General features: G+C 48.9%; 1 long non-coding RNA gene and 2 gene segments (V, D, J or C); 2 read left to right on the plus strand and 1 right to left on the minus strand.

Moving 5' to 3' along the window:
* The window catches only part of LOC116824536 (immunoglobulin epsilon heavy chain-like), a 183,470-nt gene that overhangs the window by 81,193 nt on the left and 87,503 nt on the right, over positions 1-14,774 (plus strand).
* LOC116818425 (immunoglobulin heavy constant gamma 4-like) overlaps positions 1-14,774 on the plus strand; it is a 320,687-nt gene that overhangs the window by 50,867 nt on the left and 255,046 nt on the right.
* LOC116824539 (uncharacterized) overlaps positions 5,509-14,774 on the minus strand; it is a 30,147-nt gene continuing 20,881 nt past the window's right edge. Inside the window, exons 1-3 of one of the 2 annotated variants that reach the window (XR_012657024.1) lie at positions 10,115-10,246; positions 9,728-9,819; positions 5,509-5,770 (exon numbers count right to left, since the gene is read on the minus strand). This is a non-coding gene — a long non-coding RNA (uncharacterized LOC116824539). Of the gene's footprint in view, positions 5,771-9,727; positions 9,820-10,114; positions 10,247-14,774 lie in introns of those variants that run through there. The other variant, XR_012657023.1, reaches the window with a different exon arrangement.

Raw genomic sequence — 14,774 nt, forward strand, 5'->3', positions numbered from 1 at the left:
GGGGCTGTGGGGAAGAGCACTGGGAGGGAGGGTAAATCTGTGTGTATTGGGAAACTAGTGAGGGGGGTTCTGTGTGGGGTGCTGGGCAGCTGTGGTGGGGCTGTGGGTAGGGGGCACTGGGTGTGTGTGCACAGCACTGTGCATTTGTGGTGGAAGGGTTGTAGGGGGCTCTGGGCATTGTGGCTCCAGGGGGCGCTGGGCAGGGGAGCTGTGGTGCAGCCTGGGCCCACCCCCAACAGGAAGGGACATGCTGGTAGCACAGGGCCAGGCAGACCAGGGTGCCTCTGGCTCCGGACAGGGCTGTGCACCTGTGTCTGTCTGTCCCCAACACACACCCCCAGCTTGACCAGTGTGTCCTGATATTTCACTCTTGCGATCTGGTCACCCTACATCAGAACAGCCAGACTGAGTCAGACCAAAGGTCCATCTAGCCAAGTGTCCTGTCTTCTGACAGTGGCCCATGCCAGGTGCTTCAGAGGGAATGAACAGAACAGAACAGGGAATCATCAAGTGATCCACCTCCTGTATCCCATTCCCAGCTTCTGGCAAACAGAGGCTAGGGACACCATCCCTGACCAGCCTGGCTAATAGCCACTGATGGACCTCTCCTCCATGTGGGTGCTGACTCTCCCATCCCCTACACCGCGCTCCAGCCTCCCAGGAGGTTTATCCCCACTCAGAGATACCCACATGCCAGTCCCTGTGGAGGGAGGGAAATGCTCACAATTCCCTTGTGTCCTGTTTGGACATTTCCAGGTTTCCTGGTGGGGGTTAAAGGGACTTTAAATGTGAGCAGAGGAGGCAAAGAGTCTGAGCCCTCCTTGCCCAAAAAACCTTCTGTCATCACCTTGATTGGAGCTCAAACAAACCCCAACTTATACTCGCAAACACATAGTGCCAAGATACCACGGTGATGGGCGCCAGTCTCAGAGCCCAGACAGAGGGAACCAGGGCGGTGATTAGGAGGCGTTCGCTAATGTTCTGCTCATCCCCTGCACAGCTAACGGGGGGAGTCTGGCCAATGGGCACTGGAGATCGCTCCTTATTCCAGCTCCTTTTCAAGAGGGATGGGGGAGGTTGGGGTGTTTTATGCAAATCTCAGACCCCTGTTCCCTCTTTAAAGAGCAGCTCCTGGGTTCTCACTGGGACCTGCCTGCTCAGGACCTGACCCGCATCTTCATTGGTTTGCGTTTCACTTGAAGACCAACATGAAATCTTTACTCGTCCTCATGCTGTCACTGGCCGCTGACCTTAAGTGTCCAGGGGAGATTTGGGAGACAGGCTGGAGCCCTTAGAAGCAGAATCGAGGCCTTAACTCCTTTTCTCAGCTGTTCTGTCCCAGGTGCAGCACAGCTGGTCCAGGCTGGCCCAGGAGTTGTGAAACCCTCCAACTCCTTCACTTTGACCTATACTGTCTCCAGGTTCTCCATCATTATCACAGGCTGGCACTGGGTCCAGCAGCCTCCCGGCAAAGGCTTGGAGTGGCTTGGGTATATAGCTACTACCAGGGGCACATGCTACACCCTGTCTCTCCAGAGCCACCTGAGCTTCTCCAGAGACACAGCTAAAAACGCGCTCTCCCTGTAGCTGCGCTCGCTGACAGCTGCGGACACCATCACCTATTACTGCGCCAGTGACACAGAGCAATGCAGGAACTCATACAAAAACCAGGGGTGGAGCATATGCAGCCTGGCCAGGCAAGTTAGCAGTGTTGTGGAAAAATTACCACGCGTCGTGTTTGGATAAGAACATGCCGAGTCACCTTTACTGCAGGCATGCAGGGAGAGACCACAAGTCTGGCAGCTCCCCTGAGAAAGGGAACACACAAGCTTATAGAGATCAAAACCACATTTAGTTACACATATTCCTTATTAACATTTTCCCTTATTAAGAATACAGCAAAAACAAGCTTTTCCTGTTATTCACAAGTTGCTCTTTTGCACTTACCAGCTTTCCTAACACTACCTGTTTCAGTTACATTAAGCAATATTGGCTGTTGCAATTGTGTCTTGTTAGTAATTTTCCTCGCTCCCCCCGCCTACCCACTGACCACATACACAGTTGTCTTGACCAAAGTTCAGGCCTATTTAATTTTGCCTCTACAATCCCCCCTTTTGTGCCTTTTTGGCACCACCTTGGCCTAAACTTGCATATTCATTAAATTCTGTATCTCTGATTCTAAATTAAGTGGTGTAGCCTTTGGGGTTTTGGTTGAAGGCAACGACAATGCAAGGTCAGTATGAACATGGAAGGTGCCATTATTATTACGGTTTTTACAACAGCAATAGCATAACCCTAGGCTAAACAACAACAATAAACGCATTAGCATCCCCACTGGAATAATGTGATGGGGTTGCTGTACAGCCTTAGTCACAGAACACAATACATCATACTCAGGGCATAAAGGAGACGTTCTATAAGCTGTATGAAAAGCATTCTCTTCAATTTGGTATCTATTTTGGAGCATATGAATTTGCCCTTGCAATTCAGAGATTTTCTGGACCTCTGGGAGGAGTGAAAGCAAATTTTGGAACCGATCAGGTATAAGGCAGTCCAATTAAAAGGTATCTGAAACTTAAGGGCTGTTTGCAAATGTTTGTCCGCAGGCCAATAAATAATATTACTGCCAGCAACAGTGGTGAGATTAAAATGTATGTCTTGCAAAATGGTGGCCACAACATACACCCAGCTACTATTTGCATGGAAAAGCAGGTGTCCCACTAGGGTAGTTCCTTGTTCCTTACCCTCCCAGCAAACATGGTTGTGAACAGTGACGACTTCTCCTGGCCTCAGTTTGCGTATACACTGGAGCTGTGAGGTTCTAACAGCCAGAGAGTCCATTGGCTCCCTATCCCCACCCAAATATTGGGCGTTATTGCAGGAGCACTGACTATAAATCTGTTAGGCCCACCAGGTATTTTAGCAGAGAATCCTGTGGCACCTTATAGACTAACAAACATTTTGGATCATGAGCTTTCGTGGGTGAATACCCCTTTGATACTTGACAGGTATTTTAATTTCCCAAATGTCTCAGTGAATTATCCAATCCCACATGCATCCTCCCCACGGACCCAGCAGGTTTCAGAATGTGGGAGTCCACACCCCTTTTATGGGTCCATAAGCTTGGAAGGAGTATTGCAAGTGTCTGCACTTCCACCCAGAAAATCTGCAAGTATGTCTCCAGGTCCATAGATCAGATGATACTCCTGAAGTATCTATAAGGACAGTGGGCCAAGCCTGATGCTCAAGATCACTTTGAATGGCCATCAGCTGGTCATTTAGGAAATCCTGAATTTCTGAACAGATCCCACTGCAATGCCTTCCCAGCCTCAGTGATATTTAGCACCAGTGCTGTGAGCAGTTTCTGGGTTATTGAACTAACGGCAGAAATAACACGCAATTCACCAACTCCAGCCTGCACCTGAGTTAATTGTGCTCCAGTAATAAGACCTGTGGCCTTTTCCAATTGTCCTCCTTTTTCTTCATGTTGTTGGCCTTTATAAATATTTCAAATAGCAGCTGCGCGGTTGGCACCATCCCTCAAGTGTCCGGCACGTCCCTCTTTTCCCTAGAGGAAACCTATGCCCTTTGCTGCGCTAACCTAAGGGCAGCCCCTCTCGAGCAATTAGGGTATGTGGAGGTGACTTGGAAGCTGGACAAGGGCAGTGTGAATTTTATAGTTCCTAGAGCAGTATTAATCAGAGTCCATCGATTCTGTTGTGGAAAATTCAGTCCACACATTGTGTTTTTCAATCAGATCAGTCTGAGGCTCTTTATTGATTACAAGAACGCAGGGGAGGACCACTATGGGAAATGGCCTCCCTGAAGCTGGTTACAGACAGGCTTATAAAGCTTAAAACCACAAACTAGTTACACAAAGTTGCATACATTTCCTTGTTATTTCCGTACTGAAAATATTACATAATCAATACAGATTGAAGCAAACTTTTTCCCATATTAGGCTTTTCCTGTTATTTACTGTCTGTCCTTTTGCAGTTAAATGGCGACTGTAAGGGATATTGCAAAATTGCTTTTGCTAGGGGACTGTTGGGTATTTTCCACTGTGCCTCTCCTTTGTACATTCAGTGAGCTGACCGTGGCCGTTTGACATGAGACTTGGGCCGATAAGGTTTGGATGCCACTGGATTTTCCCTTACAATATCCTAACACATCCCTTTCTGGTCAAGTACTATACCACTTCTGTTGGCTATACACTTCTGCGTACTTTTGAGAAGCATTGACGTTAATAGCATAGGAAGGGGTATATTGCAATGTTGTGCAGGTTAAGTTATTACAGTAGTTATTGGAATTATTTCAATACAGGTAAAATCTCCCATGGCAGAACAAACCCTTTGGGTATACGTTTGATTATTTACTAACTGCATGACAAAATAACAACAAGGGCCTCTTTCATCTAGCATACTGCAAATTCCGGGAATAGCCATCATATCTACCCCTTCATAGAACCCCTCGATTCTAATTTCTGATTTCTGGGGCTCATGTGTAGTGATGTGATATATATTTCTATTTCCACCAACCCATTTGTTTTCCATTCAATTGTTCATTCATATGCTTTATTTTGGACTTTGAAAATAATTTTTCTGAACAAAATTTTAGTAAATTACGAAGATGTGAAGATCTGGGCCAATGGATTTCGGTAGAATATACCGTATTATCTGTAATTGGGTAAATTTCAGGGATGTTGACAGAGGTGGCGGGGATGGTGGGATAAATATTTGTGCCAGCCAGGCCTTTTTGGTATTCATCCTCCGGAAGCCAATTAGGGAGGGCAGTACATTCTGATGGTACTTGTCCATAAACACAGTTTGCAGCCTCTGGAATAAACCCACCCCACCACTTAACTCCACATTCCCAAGAATAGATCCCGCAACTCCCTCCCTGCCAATGTATAATACTTCGTTTCTTCCACCAAGGTCAATTTTCAATGTCCCTTGTTGTTAGGAATTTCTGGACTTTGGGGGCTTCAGCAGCGTGAGTGTTCCTTCTTCTCTGTTGGAATGGTCGTGGTTTAGCGTTATAATAGGGAGAGGTTGCTAGCACACTACCCAGATCCTGGTCCAGTGATCTCAAGGGATCTTTTCCTTTGATGATGGTCTTGGGCATCCAAAAGAACATAAAGGTATTATGGAAGTTTAACAATAACAGCAAGAGCATAGCTACACACATGAACCAGATTGAGGGCACAAGCCATTTTTGCACTATGGCTGTTTCTTTTATTCTGGCTGTGGGGTCAGCCATGGCAGGGGGTGCTAGGCTCTCCACTGGGCTTTTAAAGGCATTATTCTGGCCTTGTGTCTCTTGTTGTCCCTTTTCCAGCGGGCCGAAGTGTCAACTGGCTGTAAAGGCAGCGTACAGGAGATTAAGGTGGCTCCGATTGCCCACGGACTGATGGATTGGGGTGCTGAGGTCTATTTTTGTTTCCTGAGGTTATATCTAGGTTCCTTGTCAGGGTCTGGAGAGAGGTCACTGTTGCTATCAGAGGGGGTCTGCCAGATGGAATTCTTTAGCTTCTGAGTTCAGAGGCAGCGTTGTCTGTTTGCAGTGGGAGGTGTGGATCCAGCTGACGAGTCCCTTGCATTTGACCACTGTGTGGGTGGTCAACAGGAGCTGGTAGAGGCCTTTGCAGCGAGGCTGCAGGGAAGTCTTTCTCTGGAGTACCTTATTGTAAACCCAGTCTCCAGGCTGCAGTGGGTGGCACAGCATGTCAGCTGGTTCAGGCAGAGCACTTTGTACCTGTGAGTGAATAGATCTAACCCGCCACATTTGTGTCTTGCAATATGCCAGGGTTTCTCAAACAGGGGTCGCCGCTTGTGCAGGGAAAGGCCTTGGCAGGTCAGTGTATTTACCTGCCCCATCCGCAGGTGCGGCCGATCACGGCTCCCACTGGCCACGGATTGCTGCCCCGGGCTAATGGGAGCTGCTGGAAGTGACGCTGGCTGAGGGACTTACTGGCCACCACTTTCAGCAGCCCCCATTAGCCCACAGCGCTGATCCACAGCCAGAGGGAGCTGCGATCAGCCAGACCTGCGGACAGGGCAGCTAAACACCCCAGCCCAGCCCGCCAGGGGTTTTCCCTACACAAGCAATGACTCCTCTTTGAGAAACTCTGTTTTTGAGGATCTGGAAGAACAAGGTGGGAGACTTAGTGTAACCTTGAGGTAACCTGGTTCAAGTATATTGAAGCCCTTGGTAGGTAAAGGCAAACAAATACTGACTATCTTTATGCATAGGGATCGAGAAGAAGGCTGAGCAGAGGTCAGAGACTGTGAAATAGATGGAGGAAGAAGGAATGCAGGGAAGAAAGTCACAAGATTAGGAACAAGGGAGAAAGTAGGGAGAATGGCAGCATTAACAGCACGGAGATCCTGGACAAAACACCAAGCTTGTTTGCCAAGCTTCTTTACAGGTAAAATGAGGAAGATACACACACTGACCATAGGAATTATGACTCCTTGCTCCATTAAGGAGGCGATTACTGGTCGAATTCTTTCCTCAGCCTGTTTTGAGAGTGGGTACTGCTGCACCCTGGGAAGGGGTCTTGCTGGGTTTAGATGAATTTTAACAGTTGGGTAGACCCAAGGTACCCAACCTGGTTGGGATGATCAGCCCACAAGGAGGGATGGACCTTAGCCAGCAATTCCTGTTGCAACAAGGAAGGGCTGGGGTCGGTCACCTCCTTTTCAGCATCCACCTGTAAGACTGCCAGGACCTCATCGTGACTAAGAGCAGGCACGTCTAAATACACGCCTCCTGGAGTGTACAATAGATGGTACGATTTAATTTAGAGCAAGCCTTTTCCCAAAGTTAACCGGTGAGCAAGGACTGAGGAGGAAGGCATGATGGTCAGATAGAGGGCCAATAGAAACAGACAGTGGTGAAGAAACGAGGTGGGGAATAACAGTATTGCCCACCCCTACTGCATTCATGATCTCAGACATCACAGGGAGGGAGAGGAAGTCGCTAGCATAGAGAGTAGACCGCAAAGTGCCAATAACTAGCAGGCGGGAGGTAGGGGTTCCATTAATCACACAGGTTACATATGGTCCAGTCTAGTCCAAAGGAATAAGCAGAGCGATGATGTTACCAGGCTCCTGGCTATCCTAACAGCTACGAGGGAGTAAGGAAGCTAGGGAAGGGGATGACAGTGGAAAGACAGGGTTAGTGGATCAGTTAGGCTGGTAGGGACAATCATTTTTCCAGTGGCCCTCTTGCTTGCAATAGCGACACATGCTATTATTTTGGTTTTGGGAAGGTGAGCAGAAGAAGAGATTATGGTTCGCCTCCCCCTTTTCCCCCACAATGGGTGATTGTCACAAGGTTCCTGCATGTTTTGGACCTGGAGGGTCATTAATTTAGTTTCCATGTCATCCTTTTTCTTTTCTAGTAGGCGATGATCATGTTGGGCAGCTGTTAAAATTTCATTTAGATTTTTTCCTTCGCAGTCTACAAGGCCAATTTTTAATTGGTCTCCTGATCGTGGGTTGAGGTCCTGAACAAAAGCAGCCACCATGGCTGGTTGGGAATGGTGTTTGGTATAGTCTATGCCGAAATGCCATTCAAAAACTTGCTTAAGGTGTTGCATACAATCAGTGGGGTTTTCTCCTTTACAGGTGCTAATCTTAGTCCAGTCTGCCTTCTTTTGGCAAACTGCTAGGACCGCATCCAGCAGTCTGTCTCTTGTCACATCAGTTCTGGTCTGATCGTTGCCTGGGTCACGTGCGGGCCACTGGGCTTCCTGATAAAGGTTTTTCAATGTTTCCCTGGGCAAGACTCCTCTTAGAAGCAGGTTTAAGTCTGCCCAGGGGGGTTATAATAGTTTATGACTGTTCTTAATTCTTCTTGGAATTTAACAGGATCTTCTCTTAGTTTTGGAAATTTTTCAGTTAAATTATACAAAGCCGTGGGGGACCAAGATGCGTGCAAGGACACCAAGGTTTCCTGACCCAAAGAGCCTATGCCCAGGAGTTGGTGCAAGGGGAACATTGCCTCACCGTGGGAAGGCAAGGTTTGAGGGGTGGATCTAAGGGGGTTTTTCCCTCCAGTATTCCTCGCCAGCCCAGTTGAATCTAAATCTGTTATTAATCCTTCTAACTGATCATACAGACAATGAGCTGTACGTTCTAGGGCACTGACTGGGCTTTCTGAGGACTTTACACATGAAAAAGAAGGTGACAGCGAGGTTTCTACTTGGAGCAGGTGTTCCTGGGGGGGCCTCCTGACCAGTCCCAGCCTGGGCGGGCTGTCCTTCACCACTGTGCCCTGTTCCAGCCTGACTGGATGGTCCTTCACCAACCTGCGCAGGTGGTGCAGGGGCAACCAATGTCTGGACTCTAAATATAGATCCTCGGGTGGGGCTGAGGGAGTACCCCGAAGAGGCCTTGTAGGGTAGAGAGGTATCTGCTGGCCTGAAGGAGTTTGGGGAGGAGCCAATTTCTCCCTTGCCTCTTTTAATCGTGTTTTAAGTTTCTCCTGGGAGTCCTTGAGACTCCTCATTTGAGAGTCATGGTGCCGTTTTTCTGTTTCTCCACACCAATCAAAACATGCATCAAACTGACCTTCCCCGACTTTATTGGCCAGAAGTGTGTCTCTGAGGTGCACAATCTTGTCAAGGTCAAAACTTCTTTCTGGGGGAAACTGTAGTTTTGAACTGTCTTTGGTATACCAATTCCATTTGTTCAGAAACTTGCAAGTGAAAGGACTGTAATTCCTGTACACGTAGTAGCAGATGTGCCTTTCAGCAAGGCGGTGGTCCCTTTGGACCCATCAGTTCCCATTTCTCCCAGTTCCTGGCAAGCCGGAGATCACCTTGGACTCTCTGGTCCCAGTGTCCGGATCACTTTCACTCGGGTCACTCACACAGGGAAAGCTTATTTAGGACATCCATGACTCTCCTACAGCCCCCTCAGGGCCGGTGCAACCAAGGTCGCCTAGGGCACTGGCATTTGGGGGGTGCCATTTTCTTCGGCAATGACCGCAGCGGTCGGCTCTTCGGCTGCCCCAGTCATCGCCGGCATTTAGGCAGAGGGAGCTGGGCCAGAGGAGTGCGGAGAGGTCTGCAAGGGGGGTGCCTCAGGGCAGAGAGGGGGAGCTGCCCTGGGGGGGCACCTCAGCGCGGAGGGGGCGAGCTGCTGCAACGGGGGGGCGCCTCAGGTTGGCGGTCCAAAGTGGAAGTTTCGCCTAGGGCACGAAACATCCTTGCACCGGCCCTGAGCCCCCTTCAGCAGAGAGCATCAGCTAGTCTCAGAGAGAACGGCGCTGTTTACTCTGGTGCTTCAGGTGAGATGATCAGAGCAGTTAGTGGCTCATGAACAACCTTCAGGCCAGAACAGAGACGGGAGGAAAGAGGTCCTGGGAAAGGACCATCCAAGGACAGAAAAGCCTAGGGTCACACAATCCTAGACCCAAGCAGGCCCCTCGCCAGTCAAGCCATGCAGAACGAGACTGCCTCGGTCAGGGCCCCCCTTTTGGCAGTCACAGGGCTTGCATTGGAGACATCTCCGGTTACGAGATAGTGGGCTTCGCAGAGAGCTCTGGGCATCTTCCTGTGACACACACACACTGGCACACCCAAACAGAGTCCTACCCAGCCACCCACATGCCTCTTCCCGCTGCAAAAGGTCCAGATCCAGGGTGCAACTCACTGAAAACCAGAGCCTACCAGCCATCCTCACCCAGAACCCGAATAGAGGTTTAAAAGGTCTCCCACCTTTCAGATGGTGCCCGGGTTCAGTGGAGATCGGTCCACGGTCCTTCGGTCCGGTGGTATGCTGTGGATCCAAGTCATGGCACCAAGAATTGCTGTGGAAAAATTACAACGTGTGGTGTTTGGATCCAAACAGCCTGAGGCTCCTTTATTATAAGCATGCAGGGAGAGCCAGCCAACCTAGCTGCCAACCATCACCCCCGGAAAGGAAATACTGAAGCTTATATAGCTCAAAACCACAATCAATTACTCGCAATAATAGGTGGCAGTGTTCACAGCTGTCTGCGAGCACAGCTGCAGGGAAAGTGTGTTTTCAGCCATATCTTGGAGAAGCTCAGGCGGCTCTGGAGGGACGGGATGTAGCCTGTGCCCCCAACAGAATTTATATACCTGAGCCACTCCAGGCATTCGCCAGGAGGCTGCCAGACCCAGTGCCAGCATGGTTGGCATGATCAGCCCACTAGGAGGGAGGGACCTTAGCCAGCAGTTCCTGTTGCAACGAGGAAGGGCTGGGGTCTGTCTCCTCCTTTGGAACTGCCAGGACCTCATTGTGAGCAGGAACAGGCACGTTCAGATACATGCCATCTGTGGTACAGTAGATTGTACAATTTAATTTACACAGCAAGTCTCTTCCCAAAAGGTCAACCTATTACTGCTCCAGTGACACAGAGCAATGCAGGGACTCATACAAAAACCAGGGGTGGAGCATATGCAGGCTGGCGGGGCAAGTTTAGCAGAGATCACTCATCCCCAGGGAAAGAGAGACACACAGTGAGCTGAATAGGAGAAGTGCGCATCCAGTGGGCATTTCAGGATGCATCCACCGGCTGCCCGGTTCTCCATGCACGATTCAGCTTCAAGGGCTTGAGTGGAACTTAGCCAGAAAATAAAATTCTTTGCTTGTAGCCAAACGGTTCAAGGCACAGATACGGGAACATACAGGGAAATGCAGCAAGCAGCAAAGGTAGCTTGGGGTGATGTGGGGGGCAAGGTCTTGCACACGGCACAAAGGTCTCCCTGCAGAAGAGGTGATTAACGATCCACATTTCTATAGTAACACACACTCAAAAAAACTCACTGCCTCCCTGAGGGGGTGGCAATCAGTCCCTCTGGCCGGCTCAGAGAGCGCCTGCTCCGCTGTACTCAGCACCCTAACACACTAAGCAGCCCATCTTCCCCTAGTCTCTCTTCCTGTCTGAGTTCCTGCAGTCACAGCCCTTGTTCTGACCATGCCTGGGGCTGCCCCATCCCCTTCCCATTCACTGGAGGGGTACGTTGGGTTTTGCTACCTAAAACCACCCTTTTCCTGCAGCTCCATCTCCTTCCGATCTCACATTCCTAGGAGCGTCTCATCTGCCATGGCCTTTCCCAGGCACTGTTTATATTTATTTTATTTAACCAGCATATTTGGCAATAGCCACTTCTGTGTTGGCGAGTCACCCATTGACTGAGACCATCACTTGCTCAGACACAAAAGTGATGTAGGACTCTCCTACCGAGCGGTGCCTGGAGACTTGTCTCCCTGGGAGTTTATCCTGCCTGGGTGACACCCACATGCCAATATTTAGCCTATGGAGTTCTCAGTCCCAGTCCAAGACCCTGGACCCTACTTCTTACCCTCATAGCCACCTCTAGTCATTACAAGTGCGCTAAGCTGAGCGCAGGGTCTCTCTAGGGTGTAAAAGGGACCCCTGTTCCCGAGGGGACATTGCCATGTACTAAGAGCTCACCCCCTGTCAGCTCTTATACCCACCCTGGGAACCCGCATGCAAATCCCTGCCCGGGGGGTCCTCTGCAAACACAAATCACTGGTTGGAGGAGCCTCAGTCTCTCTCCAGACACAGAACTGCCCGGTCCTGCCCGCTGGGGAGACCCATGGATTTGTTCAGTGGCTAATATTATCTTTGCTATTTTCTCCTTTTCCCAGGTGTCCTCTCTCGGGTGCAGCTGGTCCAGTCTGGCCCAGGGGCAGTAAACCCCAGAGAGACCCTCACCCTGAGCTGCGCTGTCTCTGGTGTCTCCATCTCTGCTCAGTATTATTTCTGGCACTGGATCTGCAGTCCACAAGGGCTGGGGTGGATGGATGGTTATATCCATATAGTGGGGGTACAAACTACGCCCCGTCTCTCCAAAGCTGAGTCACCATCTCTGGAGACACTTCCAAGAACCAGGTCTCCCTGCAGCTGCACTCGCTGACAGCTGCAGACACTGGCACCTATTACTGTGCCAGAGACACAGTGACACAGAGAAGTGCCAGGAGTGGCACAAAAGAGAGAAGCAGGCTTCTCAGGGGCTTTAATGCCTCATTCCTCCCATCATCTCCTAGCTCTGCAGGAATGTGAGACAGGCTTTCACTCCAGCTTTCCAGGACATGACCTTAAGCTCTGACACATTTTATACGGAGGCCCCTGGGTGGGTCATTATCAGTATATGGAACCACTCTGAGAGGCCCTTTTGGTGAGTGACAGGTATTTCCCATGTACTACCACAAAACTCTTCTTTAAAAAACATTTAAGCTTGCAGAAGTGTCACACCCAACCACCAAAACCTTAAAGGGACATGAATGCACAACTGCACAAGCACTTGGCTTCCAACTCACTTCCAACTCAGACTTCTTTGAAACTCAATAGTCTGAAAAAAAAGAAATGAAAAGTAGGCCAATCGTCCATCCTGGAGCTTCACATCAGCTTACCGCTCTAACTACTCTTTGTGGAAGACTCCAAATTCCACAAGGAACACTCTTTCTGTCTCCAACAGACAAAGAAACACAATGCACACCCCAATTTCATCCAGCTCCTCCAGTAATGCCAACGCTTGGCTAATAACGTCAACCACAGACAACGACGTTTCCTCCTACACACAAAGCACACACACACACACAAACATAAACACATGCACACATGTACAAACACACAAATACATAGATAAGCAAACACACCCATATGCATAAACACACACACAGCACATACACCCAGATTTTCCCCTTCACCATTTAGAAAGCTATCTAGCATTAACTTAAAGATTGCAAGTGACAGAAAATCCACCGTGTCCCCAGGAAAATTATTTTCAATGGTTAATTCTCCTCCTTGTTAAAAATTTTCGCCTTATGGCTAGTCTCTATTTGTTGTCTAGCTTCATCCTCTAGCCCAGCGGTTCTCAAACAGGGGTCACCACTTGTGTAGGGAAAGCCTCTGGCAGGCTGGGCTGGTGTGTTTACCTGCCCCGTCTGCAGGTCTGGCCAATCGCGGCTCCCACTGGCCGCGGATCACTGCTCCGGGCCAATGGGAGCTGCTGGAAGCGGTGTAGGCCGAGGGACTTACTGGCCACCGCTTCCAGCAGCCCCTATTGGCCCAGGGCAACAATCCGCAGCCAGTGGGAGCTGTGATCAGCCGGACCTGTGGATGGGACAGGCAAATACACCAGCCCGGCCAGCCAGGGGCTTTCCCTACACAAACGGCGACCGCTGTTTGAGAACTACTGCTCTAGCCTTTGAATGGTGTCCTGCCTTTGTCAGCTGGATTATAATGCCATTGACAATCAGAAATCTTTGAAATGGGAAAGAAGAACTGAGTGGAAACAGGAAGGTGAATTTCCCTTAAAGTCACTATTTTAAGGTCAATATAATTTATTCTGAAGGGTTTATCAAGCTGAAAGCTCAGAGATGAAACATTTGAGACACTCAGACACCAGAACAGAAGACAGTCACTGTGTCTTGCTGAACACAAAGATAACCGAGGAGATCTCAGAAAATCATTATATTGATGTGTAGGAACAAAGGAGCTACCGAGCCAGTCTTGTCTAGTAATTCATCACCAGCAACAGCGAACACCAGCAGCGTCTGAGAGCGGCGCAAGAGTGACCCCCAGTGGACGACTGTGGAATGACTACTCATGGAGGCTATTTCTTCCTAAAGTTTTCAGGGTTGTGGGCTCAGAAACAGTGGAGAAAGAAAGAAAGAAAGAAAGAAAGAAAGAAAGAAAGAAAGGGATTCTATCTATAGCGTCAATTCTTTGCATCCTTCTCTTAAAAGTAGAGACGTTGCAGTGCCCAGCTAGAGATGAGGTAAAGGACATTTAGTATGGTTGTGTATCACTGTGTTACTGGACAGCTGGGACTCCACAGTGACACAACTCATATCAAAAAGCTAAGCACACTGGCAGTCCTATGAGAAAAGACGGACTCAGAACAACTTCCCATTAGGCTCAACATTTGATTTAAGTGCATTGGACCTCGGCTGGTGTCATTCCATTCACTTCCATGAAGCTATATCATTTTAAACCCCTGGGGGACCATTTCACTGATATTATTAAAGCAGTGCCTAGCTATTATTATACTGGTAGCACCCAAAGGGCCCAGCCTAGATCCTGGTCCTATAACACTTGGCCCTGTATATAAACAGAGGAAGAGATAGTCCCTGCCCCAACATTCATTGCAACCTAAACCTGGGTTTTCAAAGGAGTCTGAAATTTCAGAACTATCTGGGCTCTTCACTCACTCTATGTTCCTTTGAAAAATCCAGTCTAACTATGCAAGGGGAATGGAGGCATGGAAGGTGAAGTGCTTTGCCCAAGATCAGACAGGGGTCAATGACAGACTGGGAATGAAACCCAGGTGTCCCGAATCTAAATGCAGTGCTCCACCCAATCATTCCACTCCTCTCCAAAGAGTTAGAGATTTTAAGCAGACATACCTTCTGAAGTGTTGTTTCATGTTGGTCCTAGTGTTTTAAAAGATCTCAGCTGAATTCAAATATAGGAATTGCCTTCATGTCTCCTACCACTGTTCTGTCTCCAGTTGTGGTGCAAATCTCTTATCTCGGCAAGAGATTTGGTATGGGTATGCATCACTGTGTACTACAGTGGCTACCACAGTGACAAAAGCCATTATAAAAACCTTGTTCTGCTGGCAGCTGTGCACGGTAGCCCTATTTCAGGTGACTGCTAGGTTAGTATTCAATCAGGCAGAGAATCTCGATACCAGGTTCTCAATGAAATGAACAGGAGCTTCCAATGGGAGTCGGGAACCTAACCTGCTTATGCACTTTTGCAAA

Source organism: Chelonoidis abingdonii, chromosome 14 (assembly GCF_003597395.2).
Source record: "Chelonoidis abingdonii isolate Lonesome George chromosome 14, CheloAbing_2.0, whole genome shotgun sequence".
Classification (NCBI taxonomy): Eukaryota; Metazoa; Chordata; order Testudines; family Testudinidae; genus Chelonoidis; species Chelonoidis abingdonii.